We start from the raw sequence: 16,089 nt of genomic DNA on the forward strand, positions 1-16,089 counted from the left end.
GGAGCGAACTCTCAAACTAGGCATCAGGCGCACAACATCATCAAAACAATCACAGGCATGGCATAACAGTTTAAACCACCCTTATAACACCATAATCAATATTTTGGTAATAAAAGAGTTTAGTGAGTAAAGCCCACCTTGACTGCTTAGGTTTCAAGTATGATTCCCTCTTTTGTTATCCGGCTTCGCAACCAAAGTTTCACCTTTTAATCACATATGCACATATCATGTATTAGCTTCAACATCAACTCCTAAATCATGCATGTCCCAAAGGTTCCCCTTTTTCCCACCGATCCGGTTTACATTTATCATTCAAAACCAAGACACGTCCATCATATAGTTTATACACTCAAAAAATTTTAGATCTATCATCGACTTATGTCTCACATGAGCATTATTCATACATCACAACACACACACACACACGTATACACGCACACACACGCACATGCACTTCCTATATACCATTTATCCCCACTTTCACTCAATCTAGATGCATGGGGGGTTCAAGAATACCGATTAATCGGTTAGATGAAGAAAGATTAATATGTAGGTACCTTTTCTTGACAAAACGAACGGTAGAAACAAAGTAGAGACTTGATTCTTCAACAATCCTTGAGGCTCAAACTCTAATTCTTCTCAAAAGATGAAGAATTATTGGAGAAAAGTAGAAGAAAATTGAGAGAGAGTGGAGAGAGAGGAGTGCCGTGTGATATGGGGTGGGGGGCGAAAATTTTGTGGTTTAGGGTTAGGTTTTGCCTCTTATTTATAGGGTTAAATAAAATCTTTAGGTAATCTATACTATCAATAAAAGCTCGGTTCATTTTGGGGGGGAAATCAAAGAGAATTCCCCCCTATTTTCAAATTTGCGATTTGGGGGGAATTTTGCAAGTGGTAGGCGCCAACTCACACTTCCATTCTTTGACCAAAAGTTAAAATGATTCCACCAACATCATGCATTAAAACCAATAGTTAATAGGATCATTTTTAATTGTAAAGCTGACTAAACATCACATCATATATATATATATATACAATTTACAATTTGTATGCATATGAAACCCATAGCATGAGAACGTTTTCCCACCTAAATAAAAAGTAGGTTTTCCCTCCCAAAAATAAGGTGGGTTTTCCCCCCTCCAAAATGGAGGGGTTTCTTGGAGGCAAAAAAATGGGAGGAAATCAGTTCATTTTAGAGTAAAAAAATGTAATTTAAAATTTAAAACCCATGAGTTATTTAGAAAGTTGCTCTATAAATATCAGTGGCAACAACACATATTCATAAATTGCAGGTTCTTCTCTCTCTCTTTCTCTCTCTATGATTTACTTTTTCTTCATCTTTATATTTATTTTTTATTTTAATATTTTGTTGCTTATCTTGACTATTTATATTTTGCAGATAAATAAGGTATGTGAATATTATCTAACATTTTTTTTTACATAAATTACAGGTTCTTATTTCTCTCTATACACTATTACTGTTTGTTTTATATCTCTCTTCATCTTCTTCCTTTTTTATTTCGAATAACTCATTGTTCATATTAACCATTTATATTTTGCAGATAATTTAGGTATGTGAACACTATCTAATACTTTTATTTATTGTTGTATTTAATAATTATTGCATCTATTACATATATATGGCATAAATCTATACAGAATAGATATATTCCTCTTGCAACTTCTTCTCAAGTTTACACTGATTTACATAGCTTAACTCTTTATTGATTTTTAGTTTGTGTTTGTTTTGCAGATTATTGAGGTACGTTAGCTCTGACTAACATTTTTCTTTTTTACATTGCTTCACTTTGTATTTTTTGGTTAGTTGTCTGTGTTTATTATTGGTTTTTTTTTATGATTCTAACTATTATATTTACAAAACATAAATCAACAGAAAACAGAATTAGATTTCTCCCAAGATCTTCTTCACACTGCACAACAAAGAAGAAAAGCATATAACTAAGAATAGATGAAGGCACCAACGGGAATCAGCATAGTCCAAGGCTTGCCGGAGCTGTCCAGCCATTTATACAGAGGAAGTATGAACCGAATAGGTGGGAAAGGGGGGAAATAGGTTGAGAGAGGAGAGAGATAGAGAGAGTTGATAGGGGCAAAAGAGAGAGAGTACTTTCCTAGAGAGTAGTAATATTTTTTATCCTTATGTGCACTGAGTAGGAATTTATTGGGAATGTATCCCCTAATATGAGTTTGTTGTTTCAAAGTTATTCATTCTTATCAAATTTTCTGGCATGTATTTGAGTTTGTTATTTTTATTAGGAATTTACGTATGTACTTGGTTGTCTAAAAGCCTCATAATTAGTCTGGTTGGAGTAGATTTAACAAAGCCTTGAGTCATCAAATTATCTAATGTAAAGTCATAAAAAAGATAATGTATCAGAAATGAGAAATAAAGTTGGTGTGTGACAGATAATAAGAAAAAATATGTTTATTTGTAGCAAAACTCACCTACTTTAAAGTGTTTATACATTCAAAAATATAATTAAGTAAAAAAAAAAATATAAAAAATGATATAAAAAAAAAAAAAAAGTATGGCAATGAAGAAATCATTACTTTTAAATACCATAACTTCAACACAAGCAAACACAACAATCACAGTTATTACAAATTTAAAAAATCTTGCTGGATCAAGAATCTGAAAATAAATCAATTAAGTCACATTTCCATCAAAGAGCCATCACTAAGTTGATATGTGTCAGTACAGGGACATAAAGTTGGTGTGACAGAAAATAGGAGAAAAAGTTGAAGTATGACGTGTAGCAGAAAAGGTGTAGAAGAAAAAGAGTTGATTCATACCAACAATCACCTCATGGAAAGTAATGAAACAAGTAAAACTTGATTAATTAGCAAGTAAATCAAATTTTAATGCAATTATGCGTTGACATTTTTTACAACCAATTATAGATACAAGTATGTATTAAACGGAAAAAAATGAAGTCAAAACCATTATACTCTCTCTTTTAACAATATGATTATTTTATAACTTCACAAACTCTAACTATGTATATATCTACATGTGGGTAGTAGCATAACATTAGGAATACTCTTTTACTTACGCAGAAGACAATGACTAATGTTATAAGAATATTGATGTTTCCTAATTTTATATTATTGAGACAATATTCTTACGCATGAGACAATTCAAATCAATTTCGAAGTTCTTAATTTTATATTATTGCTCCGATTTTATTGACGATCATATTGTACCTAATTTTATATTATTGCTCCTAATTTTATATTGTTGACAATTCCTAATTTTATATTATTGACGATCATATGACAATTCCTAATTTTATATTATTGCTCCGATCATACTGACGATCACATTAATGCTTATATGATCATCAAAATTATCCTCGAAACATTAAAGCTTTGCTTTGATCATTTCAAATATTCTTATTGATGTTTCGACGATAATATTGTCTCAATAATATATAAAATTATAAAATATTGATCATTGTCGAAACATCGAACTTTCATCGAAATTATAAAATTTTTTAGCAAAATTGTCTCATGTAGATTGTTTTACTTTTTCATGTAGAGTATTTCAAATTGAGTTTAGAATAAGAATTTGACTTTTATATAAGTTAAAAAAAATGGAAAAATACAAACATAAAAAGGAGATTAGCATCGTGTGAAGATTCATTATTAGGTGAATAATATTTCATATTGTTTTGTCTAATTTTTTTGTGTATTTTTTTTACACACAATTAAAAGGTGAACAATGAAATGTCATGGGGGTAATAGTATTATCTCAAAATAAATAAACTTTAAAAAATGATGCAAGTTTCAGCGACTTCAATTTTCTCTAATTACGCCTTAATAACGTTAAAGACGAACTCTATTTGTAGCGAATTTATAGCAAATTTGAAACAATTTAAATCAAGTTAAATGCATATAGCAATACGAAAAGAATGCGACTTTGCTTTGAATAATATAAATCAATTCCCATTTTTGTATAAGAATACTAAAATTCATCTTTCTAATAATATTAAATTCATGTTAATTGGCAATACATACGAACCAATGTCACTTTATTTTTGTGGAATAAAAATCAATTCTAATAGTAGTACTATATAATGATATCAAAATTTAGCGTTATTAATAATACTTAATTATATATTCATTCAATTAATAAAACAGTATATCGCGTTGGGATTGAAAATATGGACAATATTTCATAGACGGATGGATTATATAACAATTCAATACTATATAATAGTAGTACTAAAGTTCACATGTATTAACAATACTAGTGTTACCACCCGTGCTATGCACGGGACAAAAGATTTTCAAAAATAATAAAGATATATTTACAGTTTAATAGATTAAAATAAAGATATATTAACAATAATATAAAAATATATTTCTCTAAAGAATATGAATTAATTCAAAAATAATATTAATAAAATTATAAACAACAACAAACATATTATTGAATTATACAATATGCTCTCGACTAATTGTAATGAAACATTTAATATTCAGCATACTATTGAAACAATTTTAATATCAATTATACTTATAGGTGTAGTAACATAAATAAAAAATAACAAAAAAGGACATGCGTGAAATAAATAGAATAAGATATACAAATAAAGGAAAATGTATTCTTAAATACAATAAAAAAGAGAGAAAATTATTTGAATGAATAAATTCACTTTCATCAAAATTAAATTCAATACATGATAATATTCACAAACATAATATTTTGAAAAGCAAAAAAAAAAAAACTCAAAGTCATAAAAAACATTATCTTATCTGGTAGAAATAAATAAAATCAACTCAATTATAACTAATGATACAAATTGTAAACAATTAAAAAAAATATCATTTTATATATTTTATACAAAAAGAATAATGATTCCCAGTACTATTAAAACACGTGCCGAACTTAAATGAAACTCTTAAAGTGGATGAAGAGAGTATTAATTATACTTGAAAACCCTCCATTATGATAGTTGGCATGTTTCCCTCGGGAATGCCTGTGTCATGTAAGTATTTTCTAAAATAAATTTTGAATTATAAAGTAAAAAGTTTTAAATTTGTATAAATATTAGTACAATAAATTTGTAACGGTTATGCTAATTAATACCTCCGTTCTTGATAAGTATGAACTATTTCCTTTTAAGTTCGTTCCTGAAAAGTATGAACTTTTTAATTTTGAAAATTCATTTATATCTGATGAGGTGTGACGCATTCTCCACTAACAATAATTTAAAAGGTTTTTTTTTTCTATCTCTCTCTTACTTTTCCAGTTATGCATTAATACTTGTGCCGAACAAAATGTTCATACTTTTTGGGAAAGGAGAAATATTAATAAACATCATAGGCATATCATTATGAATATTATAATAAAATTACCTCAAAAACCTTTATAGTAATAGTATTAAAGAATACTAAATTACATTTACACCCTAGCTAATAATTAATACTCCATCATACTACTACATACTTACTATCCTATGTGCATATAAAAAATCTCAAAATAAAATTAACGGTAGAATCTGAAATAAAAAGTTTTTTGGTGTTGCAAAACGTTAAGTAGCATTAATATTGGTGATAAGTGTATTTATGTAAAATGAGTAACGTTTCGATTTTCAAATGTATAATTATATTATCGCCTTTCTTCCTATTTAATTTCCTACATCAGGTTCTAATATATATAAATCAAAATTTGAAAAGAAAAGATTTTGTGAAAATTAATTGGAAGTGGAAGGTTTTCCAGAAAATTAACTATTGGAATACAAAACTTTAAACATTAAAATTAATACTTGATTTATTCAGATCTTTCATAATTAATTAAATTATAAGTCTTATGTTTTAGCACACATTAATGCCATTAATATTTTATACCTCTTTCAACTTCTTTTCCCTCTATAAATTTGTATTATGAATTATATTATCTCAGATATGAAATATATATAAAAATTTATTTATGAATATAAATAATTTTAATCATTAAAAGTAATACTTGGTTTTATTAAGATATTCTATAATTAATTAAATTCTAAGCCCTATCTTGTAGCACACATTAATGATGTTGTTATTTTATACCTCTTTCAACTTCTTTCCCCTCTATAAATTTTTATTTGTAAATTAAATCTATATAAATAATTTAATTAAGAATATAAATAATTTTAACATATTTACTTAAATTATATGCTTAAATAAAAACAACTAATTTAAAAAATGTACTACAGTTACATGATATAGCCTGTAAAAGACAATAAAAATTCTAACTAATTAAAAAATATTCAATTATAAAATTCTGTATTATTAAAAGCCCAAATTCTAAAAATTTAATACACTCAAGCCCAAACTAATAATGTGTACACGTACAATTACAATTTTCTTCTACAGCTAATGGCCTAATAGTCTAATACCCTATGCTAAAGTAGCGCAAGGCCCTCTGCATCTCTTCTCACTCACCTCGCCGCGGCCGCCTCACACACCTCGCCGGCGAGAAACGCCAACGCCTTCCTCTATTCCCTCATTTCCTTCTTTCTCCCCACTAATCGCTGGAACCCGCTGAACACCTGCTTTCCGCCGCCGCCGGGCACCTTCTCTTCTTGACTCCGCCGGCCCACTAAACAACAGTCTCCACGCCACCGCAGCCGGGCTCACCATCGTGCTAAACACCAGCTTCCGGCGGCCTCACCCGCCAACTCCCTCATTTCCTGACTCCTGGCACTTTTCTCTTTTCCTCTCCCCTTTTTCTTATTCTCTAGCAGGTAAAGATCGAATCTTTGAATGAATCCGCTGCTGCCACTGTACTTCTCTCTCTCCTTTCTCTTCTTTTTCGTCTTCTCAACTTTCCTCCCATCTTTCTGGTTCCGGATCCCTCGTATCCTCTCGGCCAGCCGCCGCATTTCTGCTACCCCGTCTCCCTCAGCCTGCCGTCCTCTCGTCGGAGCTGTCGCCGGATTCCAAGCACCCTGCTATGCTGCAATCAAAATTCAGAAAATCAGTCCACAAAAATGCAGATTCAATTAATGTTGTGCCTATATATAAATGTCTTAAACTTCTTGTAGAAGCCAATTTTTTTCTACATTTCATTGGACCAATTTTTATCCAATAATATTTGCCTTTTAGTTGCCCAATAGATAGTTTTCCCGCTCAAAAGTGTACCACATAGACTCCCAAAAAACTGTCCCTTTATATATTGATAGATTACGTACTTTTTTTATTACTACAAATATCATTAGTTGCGCATCGCGTCGGGGCTGAAGTGCAAATTCAATTATCACATGAATGTCATTTGACGAACAATTCTATGCGTTTTGAGCAAAATAACGATCATTAAGTGATCGAAGTTAAATTCATCCCTAAAAGGGTTTAGTAATCCATAGGGCTAGGTTGTAGTACCGAGTTGGTAACATAGTTTATAAATTAACAACACTTTGTAATGTACTTTTTGCTATGCAATATTCTATATAAAATATAAAATATTTAACTATATAATCTAAAATGTTAAATAGATGAGTTAAGAATATGTGATTTTTTTAGCGATGTTCGATCAAAATGTTCCAAAAATTAAAATTTAATAAAATTCAAATCACCTTAGATATTTCCCTATAAAATAAATCCAAAAATAACAAATTCATTGTTCATTGGGCAAATAAAAATTTGCCCAATACAATTTATTTTATTGAATTTGTTATTTTTGGATTTGTTAGTTTTGGATTTATTGAATTTGTTATTTTTGAATTTATTTTATAAATCTCTTATTTCCAATACAATTTGCCCTATATATACAATTTATAGTGCAAATAACAAGCGTTTCTCAATCCCAGATTCTTATTTCTCTCTCTACATTCTTAGAGTGACTTTTTTTATCACCACCCGTGCTATGCATGGGCCATATATTTTACTCTCTTTTAAAATAAAAGTGGTTATTATACTATATAAGTGGTTATTGTAACATTCTTGACCAAAATATGCATCAATTTGTGTATTAATATATTTTACTCTCTTTGAAAATAAAAGTGGTTATTATAGTAGATAATTGGTTATTGTATGTGTAAAATTATTAAAGTTATTAATTATGTATACAAGTTAAACATTGACATACAGTTTGTTAGCTAATTAAATTAGCTTAATCATAAGATATAGTATATTGTACAATAAATTAAACTAATCATAATTTTAAGTGTGTGGACGTATGTGAGATATATATAAAGTTTACAAATATATATACGTGTATATATATATAGAACATGTGTGTGCATGTGAAATAATTGTGTGAAAATGTGATAGTATAGGTAAAAATAAAAGAAGATAAATAATGCATGGATTCAAGTGTATATGTACATTAGGATATCCGTATTTAATGAGAATTGTATATTTCAATTTGTTTAACATTCTGAAATGATTTATATAATGTTGGAGTATCAGTTTTTATAGTAATTTAGATAAATCTATTGGGAGGTGGTATAAACGTGGCATTATATGAAGTCTTTGGTGATGACACTTCATAAATGATATTAGGCTATATACAAAGTAGCCGACTTGATCTTTTAGAAAATTATATATAATATCAATGTGTTAGAAGAAGGAGAGGGAGATGGTGTCACATAGAACGATTAGCTAGATTCAAAGAGAGAGAGATTTCTCTTCGGCCGGTATAAACGTGATATGACTGTGGAATATGATATAATTGATATTCATTTGTGAATGGTACGATGAATATCTTTAATATATTTTACAAGAATTAGACGAAATACGATAAAAATATGTAATATGTAATTGATGCAATGGGCATGTTTACACATGATTTAGGAATTACTTGAATCATTGGATTAATTAAAATTCTCAAATTTACAACATTTTACAGTATGTTATAGTAGTATAGTATAAAAACAAAGAATGAAAATATTAAAAGAAGGGAGAGAAATAGATGACTGTGTTTCATCAAATATTTATTTGATGATTTGAATAGTTAATATTTTATATATTCTCAAGAATGAACACTATAACTAATATTTTAAGATTATACAATATTTTTTTTATTATTTTATAATATAGAAACAAAGATTGATAGAAAGAAGATAAGGTATAAAAAAAGATATTGAAAGAAGAGAGAGAAATAGATGGATCGTTTGATGCATAAAATCTTGTGTAGGGGATCTACTCCATAAATTGCTGGTTCGAAAGATGGAAAGCAGCTTTTAAAGATATCCTATTAACCAATGGTTTCAAAAATATAACTCTGATTTTCGCAGAAATAAATCCTGCAAACTTCATCTATAGCAAATTGGAAGAGTATTCTCTCTAATTTTCAAGAATAGAGGTCTATTTCTTTACCATTGCTTTCGTACAGTATATTGCAAAAAAAAGAGAGAATGAGAGATACAATTAGAAGTAGACGGCGCAAAGAGTGGGATTAAGTTTAGTAGTTATTGTTATTGTGAAGCAATAGATTTTAAACCTCATTAATTGAGAGCAATAAATATACTGTCATAATTTGTAAGTGCAAGTTCCAATGTACTTCATTGGTGGACAATATTAATGACCCCTTGACACTTTATACAAATGCAAATATGATATATGTATATATATCAAGAGAGAGAAAGTAGAACAAGGATGAGGAGGTGAGATTAAAAGAATCCGAGGGATTGGAAATTTGGTAATACTATTTCCTATTACTCTCCAATTTAACTATTATTTTCATATATTATTTTCTCTTCCTACTTAATCTATTTTTGGCAGATTTTATTTTAATCATTTTTATTCCAAAAAATTTTCCACCAAAATTTACAGTTGTACTGCTTATAAAAAGAGAGGAGATTCTTGAGGGATTTGAATATCCCAAAATTCATATCCATCCAATGATTTCTACATTGCTAATTTATTTTGTTTCATTTTATTTTATAAAAGGTGAAAAGACTGAAAAGATTGAAAACCTTTATTTCCAGACATTGAGGATTGTGCAAAGAGTGCAAGTTGCTTCCCATTTTGTTTAATTGAGTAGACTGTCGTATTAAAAGTAAGTTTTATTTTTTATACTTATATAGAAAATAAAATTTTCTTTAAGGACATATCTATATATACACCAGGGTTAAAAATATGTCTTCTTAATATATGCAATTTTTTAAAGTCAAATTCAGCTATCAATAATTAATACATTTGACAGGTTACATAAAGTTAAAATCCTATATTTTTGTAAAGTAAATAAATTTGAAAAAAAATTCAGCAATCAATAATTAATATAGTATAATATTAATAGGTACTAATATATACATTTCATGTTTTCACAAACAATTAAATATTTCACCAGTACAATTAACAAAAAGTGAAAGCGTAACAAAATATAATTCGATTTTTTATCTTAAAGAGATGTGCTGAATTTTTATCTTTGGGTTATTTTTAATAAATATATAAATCTCATTTCATGCCAATTTAAAGAGAGATGTAATGAGACTTCTCTGGCTCTCTCACATATACATTTAATAAGTTTTCACACGAACTTTTATCTTTGGGTTATATTTAATAAATATTTAATAAAATTGGGTTATATATATATATATATATATATATTTAATATGTTTTCACAAAAAATTGTTTATATATATTTATATCTCTTTGGGTTAAATTTAATAAGTTTTCACACGAATTTTTATCTTAGAGTTATATTTAATTAATATTTAAAGAGAGATGTAATGAAACTTTTTGGGTTAAACTCTCTGTAAATTGGGTTAAATATTCTTTGAACCATCTTAATGTTTTGTCATTTACACATATATTTAGTCCCTAAACTTTAAAAATACTATTTATAGTTTCTAGATATTTAACTTATTTGCTTAATATTTTTATTATTGTTTAATAGATCATATTTTTTCTAATTTAATAAAATTATAATTGAAGCTTGAATTCAACCGTTATAGAAAGTCTTAAACAAAAATTGATAATATTAATAATGACAAATTATACCCCTTTGTTGTGTTAGTATTACCATATCATATTCATTTTTAATGCACTTTTATCTTTCTTATTTTATTTTCTATTTTATTAATTAAAAAATTGTTTAGTTTATTAAATATAAATAGACTATTCAAGTATGAGGGATATTAATCTAAAAAAATATTATTTTTTTCCCTGACTATGAGAAAAGATAATAAGTGATACTCAAATTCATTGTATCTATAATTTATACAAAGTTTATACATAAATTACTTATATTTTATTAATATCATTTTGTAATACTTTTACAATATCACAATTGCTATGAATTTGTAATTGTATAAAAAAATTTATCCCTTTTTGATTTTTTTAAAATATGAATTTTAAAATGACATAGATTTTTACAACATTTTATTAATCATTTATCGAAAATAAATTTTTCAGGTTAAAAGAGATTCTAATAATCTATTCTACAACTTTTAAAAGGGACTCTTCATAAATAAGGGAAAGTCATCTTATCACTATAACTATGATGTGTTCATTTTTTTTTAAAATATTTAAATACACTTCAATGATTGTTAATTGACTAGGAGATAACACTATTTTAAAGCTAATAAAACTTACAATCAAACAGACATCACATCAAGTTTTGAATATAGAGACAAATTAAATTATACATGACAAAGTTATACACAAAATTAATATTACTAGCATTAAAAATATGACGAGATAGTCTCTCTGTTTAATTTAACTTTCTAATTATATAAAAAGGAAATGGTTTCCAATATTTAGTTGAGCTTTTCACCGTTTGGGCTTGATCGAATTAATAAAAGAAAAATACAGCATTTTGTATTATAATTGATTCATTGTAAATTAAATAAGTCATTATTTAAATTATACGCCTTCCATAATTTACATTAAATCAATCATAATTTACATTATACGAAATTTCAAATTATATCAGCCACATCATACGCATTCCATATTCTTTAATATTTTGTAATCTGGAGTAAAATTCCACGTCATACGCATTCCATATTTTTTTATTCCACATCATACGCATTCCATGTTCTTAGCAAACAAAACAAATTCAAGAAATCTGGAGTAAAATTTGTGGCATGAAAGAGGTAGAAATAACTAAGAAAGAGAGGCGTTGCTGGGAGGAATTGAAAAATGCCGTTGGATTATATAGTGAATAATGCAGCCCTAAAAGTGAATTTGGGTTAGGCTAACATGTTTTGGGCCAAAAATAATTAAGGCTTAACTAAAGCCTACTTGAATTAATAAATGATAATTTAAATTTTAATTTATGGCCATGTAGGAGTATTAGTTTTAGTAAATTGAAGGTATTAGTTTTAGTAAATTTTAATTATAGTCGTGTAGGAATATTAGTTTTAGTAAAATTTTAATTATGGTCATGTAGGTGTATTAGTTTTAAACTTTTAATTATGGCCGTGTAGAAGTATTAGTTTTTGTAAATTTTATCACCCACTTAAGATAACGCATTTTCCTTTTTAGTTTTCCCCAAATAAAATGACATTTTTCTCTTTTTTGAAAACTTTCCTTCTTCAATTAATACACTTAACCACGTTTCTTATTCCAATTAAAATATCGAGCTCTTTTTTTCTCTTCATTTAAATCATTAATTGTTTACTTTTGTGGAATAAAAATCATTCTTAATACTATATAGTGAGATCAAAATTTAACGTTATTAACAATAATTAATTATATACTTATTCAATTAATAAAGTAGTGCATCGCGCTGAGATTGGATACAATATATCATTATGTAACACCCCGACTTTTTACCCTAAGGCTTAGAACATCGATCTATATATATATATAAGTTTCGCGTCTAATTTTTTTTATTATTACTTCTTGTTATGATTAATCGTTGTGAAGTATTTTTTGAGTGGAAAACAAAAATAGTAATATTTCAATATAAAGTTTGCTCTAATAAAAGTCCGTTTGTGAAGACCGAGTTTCAAATAAAAAGTCCGTACACGAGTTCAACGTTTAAGTAAAGATTTACTAAAAAATAAAATACTCTCCATGCCCTTCGGATCTTGCTCAATAGTCACGCCTTGAATCCCGATACCTACACGAATGGATAAGAAGCGTGTTAAATCAAGACGAGACGATCGACGAAATCAAATCACATCAAACACGCATATCAAACGACGGCTCACGTTTTCCAAATGACGGCTCACGTCTTTTAAGGGACGAGACATAATATTCTTGCCATTTATGGTATTATGAATGATTGATTGGACAACTTGCCTCATTTGGCAAAAAGTCCATGACTCTTGGACGATGCATTGCCTTCCTAAACCAAGCTATTAACCATGTAAAGCCATGCATTCTTTTCCTCTATAAATACTACACCACTCCTTCACCTCCACTTTTGCTTCAACACTAGATTTCTCTAAACAAAATCTCATTTCAACTAATGATGCTAGCAAGTGCTTGAAGAAGAAGGATTTATTCTCTACACACTACATTCTTCTTTTTCCTTAAGGTAATTATCCTTAAACATTTGATTTCTTAAGCCTTTACTTCACTTTTGCATACTTTTGCATTTCATTACATCATGTAGTAAAACTTATCCAATTACTCTCATCTTTATCACCATTGTTAGACCAAACTTTTCTCACAACTTTCATGCTCAACTTAGACCTTGATCATTGGACTCTTAGTCAATACCATTTTCATAGCAAGAATCTAGCAACACAGTGTATTAGCTTCTAAATCATCCTTATGCTAGAATCTCTAGAGCAAGTGCCAACAACACCAAGCTTTCATCATCTATCTCAACTCTAAGTAATAACCAACCATAGCCACTGCCCCAATGAGAAGGAGCTCAAGATGGAAATTAGATAACAGAGAGATAAAGAACTTAGCCTTTAAGAGTGCACCGATGGACACCGAGCTACCGGAAGGCGCCGCTGCTGTCACCCGGAGCAGCCACAGCTGCTGCTGCTGCTGTCACTGGGCGGCAGCCGCCGCCGCTGCTATCTCCGGCAGCCATCCACGACGCACACCGCTGCCCCGAAAGAATCACGCTGCACCCTTCCCCCCCTCACTCGACGAATTGGTGCCTGAAATCGAACTAAGAGTGAGGAATATGTGTGTTTTTAATCGTGAGTTTAAGTAGAGAAAAACCTACCTGAAAGTGGACGCCGGCGACGGAGTTTCTTCTCCGGGAGGCAGCCGAGCTCCGTCGGCCGAGAAAGATAGAGAGATGCCGGGAGAGAGAGAGAGACGAGGCAACGGCCGGCGTCGCTCGCCGGCGACGCCATGACCGGCGCGACGGTAGAAAGAGAGAGGGTGAGAAACGTGAGGCGAAGGGGAGAGGAAGAGGCGCCCCTCTGATTCAAAATCTGATCTTGAGTTTTATTAGGGTTTCTTTGATTTTAAGTATTTGGGCCTCTCTTTTGGGCCAATTAATTTTGTGGAATAGTCTCCTAATTATTCTAGTATGGGCCAATAGTTTGAGGAAAGGAAAAAAAAAAAAAAAATTGGGCTTTGAGTCTAAGTGAGGAAATGGGCTTTATCTCAAAATTTTGGGTTTGATATCACTTAAAATGTTGAAGCCTTTAAATAATTAATCTTGTGATTAATTAATACTTTATCCTCCTTAATTAATTAATTTTTTGAAGTTAGGAATGTATGAGCTAAATGAACCCTCTCCCAAAAATTTATTTATCTACTTTAAGGTCTCTTATAAATTAGGGATCCACAATTTAAATGGAATGAAGTTATCTTGATCGAACCCCGAACATAGGATGCATACTCCTTGTAGGATCATTTCATGTCATGCACCTTATGTATGTTCATAAAAACTAATTTAAATCATTATACTCTTTCAAGAAGGGCGTGTTCGCGGAGTTTGATTACCCAAGGTCGAGCTTTTGTAGAGTTTTACTTGGAAGCTTTGAGGTGGGCTTTATATCCAACACATTAAGTGTGGATAAAATTATCAAATATATAAAATGATTTTTGTTTGATAAAATCGCACTTACTTTTTTTCCAATATTATCGTGCCATAAATTATTTGTTTTATGATGCCTATCTGCTTGGCGATGCCAAATGAATGAATGAATGAAACGAATTCGGCTCCAATAAGACCAAGATCCTATTCGAGTTAGTGTACACAAAGGAATGGACCGTGAGTCATCGTAAGGGTTGGCCGGTCAATGTGATCGTGGAAGGTGGCCACCTTCCCGACACACAATGAACTATCAGATATGGCGGATTGATGGAATGAACTTAGCTTGATCAAGCGAACTTTATGAAAATGAACTTAGTAAGCTCGGGCCTTTAAGAAAACCCCCGTGTGTTACTGTGATGGCATGATAATAACTTTTTCTTATATGTGTATTTTTCGGCAATGTGTTCACTGAGTACCCCGTACTCAGCCCTGCATGTATTTCTAAATGTGCAGGTTAAGCAAGTGATGAACTGGTGGCTGAGTGGAGTTGGTGGTCGTCTCATCTCTTTTGTAGGATATTTGTGGCATGTGTCTTCATACACATGACCACATGGTTACAACTCCTTCCGCTGTGCTTTTGCTGTGGTATTTTGTAGTAGATGGGTCATAGGAAAAATGATCAGTAACGAGTGACTTGTGATAAACACTCTTTTAAATTCTCATGATCTTTTGTTGTCTTGAGAACCTCTTGTACCTTATGAAGAAGCACTTGTGTGTCTTGTTGTTGATTCTTCGTCCCCTTTCTATCCCCTCTTCTTAATTCCCTCCCCTGGTCATGATTTACCGAGCAATGCTATCCTTAGCAAAGCGCGGTCGTGACACATTAGACGGATGGAGAATATAATGATTCGATTCTAAAGTTCACATGTATCAATAAGACATGATTATGTACTTATTTGATTGCTAAAAATATCGTCAGTTTCGCATCGCGCCTGGCTTGAAGTGTAAATCCAACACTCCAAGGGTTTAGTAGCCCATGAGGTTAGGGTATAGTACTGACTCAATAAAATAGCGTTCGCTAAGTGGTCAAAGTTAAATCCATCTCCAAAGGGTTTAGTAATCCATATGGCTAGGTTGTAGTACCGACTTAGTAACATAGTTTACAATTTAACAACATTGTGCAATATACTTTTTTTCTATGTAATATTCTATATGAAATATAAAATATTAACTATATA

General features: G+C 30.0%; 2 long non-coding RNA genes across 4 annotated transcripts; one reads left to right on the forward strand and one right to left on the reverse strand.

Annotated features, from left to right (window-relative positions):
- The first annotated feature begins 1,530 nt into the window (after positions 1-1,530).
- LOC125198661 lies at positions 1,531-2,353 on the forward strand. The gene is made up of 3 exons (XR_007172442.1): positions 1,531-1,571; positions 1,754-1,762; positions 1,895-2,353. It is a non-coding gene; the product is annotated as an uncharacterized LOC125198661 (long non-coding RNA).
- A 10,485-nt stretch (positions 2,354-12,838) lies between these two features.
- Positions 12,839-14,599, reverse strand: LOC125198660. Of its 3 annotated transcripts, none has more exons than XR_007172439.1 (2): positions 14,087-14,599; positions 12,839-14,018 (listed from the first exon to the last, which is right to left on the reverse strand). It is a non-coding gene; the product is annotated as an uncharacterized LOC125198660 (long non-coding RNA). The 3 variants fall into 3 exon arrangements; XR_007172440.1 differs by having other exon boundaries at positions 12,839-14,029; XR_007172441.1 differs by having other exon boundaries at positions 12,839-14,002; positions 14,087-14,100.
- Between the last annotated feature and the right edge of the window lie 1,490 nt (positions 14,600-16,089).

Source organism: Salvia hispanica, unplaced genomic scaffold (genome assembly GCF_023119035.1).
Source record: "Salvia hispanica cultivar TCC Black 2014 unplaced genomic scaffold, UniMelb_Shisp_WGS_1.0 HiC_scaffold_181, whole genome shotgun sequence".
NCBI lineage: Eukaryota > Viridiplantae > Streptophyta > Magnoliopsida > Lamiales > Lamiaceae > Salvia > Salvia hispanica.